Here is a 4,448-nt window from a genome sequence, read left to right as displayed (position 1 = left end):
AAATCTCCCCCCCCCCCCCCATCCATCTACAATATTTTATACCTTGCGTGTTTTTCCCAGACACTTTTGGATTCAACATCCTTTAAGATGAGGTTAGCGTGGAAACATGTCGACAACAAGAAGAGGAGTCCAACAACATCGAAAGGGAGAATCCAGTCAGAGAAACATGGTAGAAGTAAAATGCATTAGGGATTCGTGGAGGAATTCATTCTGTAAGGCCCGCAAGATTTGAGAACACCGATTACTAACCAAATGTTAGGACAATTTGCAAAGGTGCTCAAACCGTGGCGGCCTTGGGAGCAAGCCGATTCTAGGAAGAGAATCAGCCCAACAATGAGCACATAACACCCCCCCCCCCCAACCCCTTTTCCACCAACAAACAATGGAACGAGAGTGATCCACCCGCAGGAGAAACCCTATGACTAGTTGTATCAAGACAGCGCAGGATCCGCCCCTGTGGAGAAGAAGAAACGACATGCACAGACTGAGACACAACGGCAGCAGAAAAACACGTTCTCCCTATAGGATTCAGGAGTTGAACTCCTGGACTAGTTCAAGATGTCTGCCTTAGAACAATACAAAGGATGGTCATATCTTAACGACCACCACAGATCATTTGAATCGTCTATATACCTGTTAAAAATCTCTAATGCTTTCAAGTGCAAGCTGTTCTTCACGACGTTGAGATCATCTGTGCTAAGGTGGCTTGATTGGCTAACCAAAGGGGTAATCACCTATTTTTGTGAAATTCAAAAGACTCTTCTTACTACAATTCACTAGTGCTTTACGACCCCAAAAGAGTGTCCGCTCTATATGGAAACTGAAGCAGGGGGCAGACAAGAGCTTGTGATCGTTCATCGTGCCATTCCTGTGGGAAATTATGGATGTGAAATAGCTGAAACTCAACATGGCTTGGGTCGCGCTGACATAAGAGGTGAGGTCGAAGAGGTTCTGATTCGACTTCGATCTTGCAGAGCCGCAGAGCTTGGCCGAGTTTTTGGAAATGACAAATAAGTACATTGCCACCTATAAGAATGCCCAGAACCCGACGAACAAAGAAACCTGAAGAGGCCATTGCAAGACAGCAGAAGGCCGCCCCAACAAGCTCTGCGATTGAACATATGCCCGAGCTACAAAGGTTACCCCGGTAGTAACTCCACCCATCATCACAAGGATCAAAGGAGGCAAGTGAAGGCTCCATACCACAATCTTTCCAGTATCATGAATCCCGAGGTAATCCTCAGGTCCCGCGAGAAACCCCACTGAGGGTTTCTATGGCGGAAATAGTGGATGTCAGATAAGAGCTGACACCATTCTTCGAGATAGCAAGATGTACTACAAATATCACAGAGATCAAAAGCACGATACGGAGGAATGCAGACACCTATGAAGCCTGATCAAAGTATTGATAAAAGAGGGGAAGCTAAAACAATCTATCGCCCTTGGACCCACAACTCAGAGGCATAGCAAAACTCCCGCGGAAGGAACGACAGATGGCCCCATCCGCACCAACACCATTCGCATCACAGGGTATGCCTGCAATCTTTGGAGTGGACAAACCACCTAGGAGGGTAAATCAAAAGAGACAACAAACAGGGGAACCCTGTGTCGTAGCCTTTGCCCCGAAACCCAAGGCCCAACCGACTATTTACTTTACTCTCCGCTTCTCTCTACCACGTTTTGACATTAATAAGCTAGAAAAAACTAACTACATTATAACTATAAAAACAATGAATCCCCATAAGCAAACATTCTATAAAATCATGAAAGTCAAAGCATTTGCATAAACAATGAGAAGCACTGAAAATTTGATGATAAAGTATGGTGAGCAACTCAAAATATAGACAAATGTTCCATACTATTAAAACAAAGATGAAAGTGATAAATAAGGTTAAGCGGATGGGGTGTTGGTGAAAAAATTTTTTAAGTTCACCTAAACAAGAATTAACTGCCATTTGCCATCATTATAGAACATAAATTTAAAATTAAAAAAATAATTAAAAAAAAAAATCAAACTAATGCTGGTAAATTTGCAAAGGAAGGGATAAGATATAACAATCGTCGCTTTAATCCAATAATTTTAAAATATAATGAAGAAAAAAGCTGATGTAATTAAATTTTAAGAAATTACATAAATTATAATGCACATCACATCAAATATAGCAATATGATATTAAAATGATGGAAGATTTACGTGCATAACACTCAATTCCAATATATTTACATATATAACACCAAAATTTTAATTATTACATACATACCACCTCACCTATGTATTAAAAAGTGTAATTCACTTTTTAAAAGTTAAAATGATGGTGTTTTTGATGTGAAATGAAAGATTAGGTTGGTATAAATGTAAAAATGTAGAGTTTATGAGTTAGATATGTAAATACATAAGAATTGGGTGGTATGCATGTAAATTCCCCTAAACTAATATATAGGGAAGTTTACACTTTCGTATTTACATATATAACACTTTGGTATTTACATATATAACTCGAGCTTTTGGGGCCACTTTTATTTATTATTTATTATTTTTATTTTATTTACATGCCTTAATTTGAATAAAAAAATATATAATTGTGCTTGTTGTCTTTAAAAAATATTCATCAAAATATCTAAAAGACTATTTATCCCTTAAAATAAAAAATAAAAATATGTAAAAATCACACTCATCATATATTTAAAAAATAATAATAATAATAATAACGATACAAAAGGCAAGTATTTAGTAGCCAACTCATTTATTTTAAATGGAGCTCCATTTTAATTAAATTTGATCCAGTTTTTTTATTTTAATATTTTAATATTTTTCATAAGTCAAATTCATAACTGGCGGCTCAAGAGGAAAACTTTATAAGAGCTACTTTTATTATTGTATCGGCTCACTTGATTCTAATAAAATATGTTTTCAAAATTAATATTTATCTTTTCATTTTTTAAAATATGAAATATAAATAATATTGATATTGTAATTTTCTCATTATATATAAGAGAGAGAGAGATAGGGTGACCATATTACATGCCAGAAATCTTTAAATAAAAAAAGACACATTTACATACATATCACACAATTTTTATGGATTTACAATCAAACACTTAAAATTTGCTTTAAACATTATGTTGAGAAATTTAAGGCGATGAAAAACATGAATCAACACAAAATCAGAAGAACACATAGACTTACGAGGTTCGGGAAAGATGCTTACGTTCTCGGGAGCAGAGCGGTGAATTTCACTATTTCAGAGGAGTTCAGTTACATACCCATAGGGTTACATATTATATATATAGATAAAACACTCGTAGATAAAATTACCAACACGTCCTCGCTCCCCCCAACCCACTAAATTCCTAGAGGCGCCTCTTCAATTTCAACAGACACTCATCTTTATTACAGGAGACACACCTCTTCAATTTCAAGAGACTCCAAATTCTTGTTAATGAGCCATACCAAACACATTATTAAGCTCAAATCATACATACCGCACAAAAATATCAAAATCTTAATTCTTAGAAAGTGAATTAAACCTTTTCATGCATAGATAAAAAATGAAAGTTAAAATGTTGGATATGTAAATGTTGAGGGGTATGCATATGAACTGTTTCAAAAAATAAAAGATATATATTGCGTGAGTTTAAGCCCAGTGCGTGAGCTTCAGAGCACAGATCCAAAAAGAGTGGAAATGTTGTTACGTATAAACGTGTTACTCCACACAAAAAAACTATTTTCTTTCTAATTTATTACTCATTTAAACACAGTCAAACAAAAATTTAATTTTAAAAATTCATAGATTCTGCCTTAAACACAACATTACTTACAAAATACACCACTCTGACAGATGTTTTAACCAAACAAAACAAGATCTTCATGTTTAATTAACCCTTAAACAATAGGGCATTTACATGCACACAATACGATTCTTACATATTTAAATATTTTACACTTAAAATATTTATATTTACATGCATATAACTCAAATCTAAAAAAAATAAAAATATCAACATTTGTTAGGTATGGCTCATATACCAGATAAGGGACGTATGTTGAAGCGGAGCGGAGCAGAAGCATCTGTTCAATTGGGGAATTTATGTTTGAGTGTGTGTGTGTTGTATTTGTAACCATAAAGGGATGTAGTGTTTTCAAGAAATCAAAAAGCTACCGCCGCTCATTGCCCCCAAGGGCACAGGCATATTGCCGAACCACATTTAATTCTTGTGTTTGTTCTTGATTGTTCTGTTGATTCTTGCGTTTCTTTGCCCTAATTTCTCGACACCATTGTTATTTTTTAAAAAATTGAAATACACAATTGCATGCATAGGTTTATGACACCAAAGTGTTGCTATTGTAAATATTAAATTTCAAGTTTTAATTATGTAAATGCATGAGAATTTGGAGAAATAAGGCTCTAAAATAGTTGTCTATGATTGTTGAAAATTATATATATATA

This window comes from Phalaenopsis equestris, unplaced genomic scaffold (genome assembly GCF_001263595.1).
Source record: "Phalaenopsis equestris unplaced genomic scaffold, ASM126359v1 Scaffold000224, whole genome shotgun sequence".
NCBI classification, from domain to species: domain Eukaryota; kingdom Viridiplantae; phylum Streptophyta; class Magnoliopsida; order Asparagales; family Orchidaceae; genus Phalaenopsis; species Phalaenopsis equestris.
The sequence above is the reverse complement of the archived record's forward strand: the minus strand, read 5'-3'. Positions refer to the sequence as shown.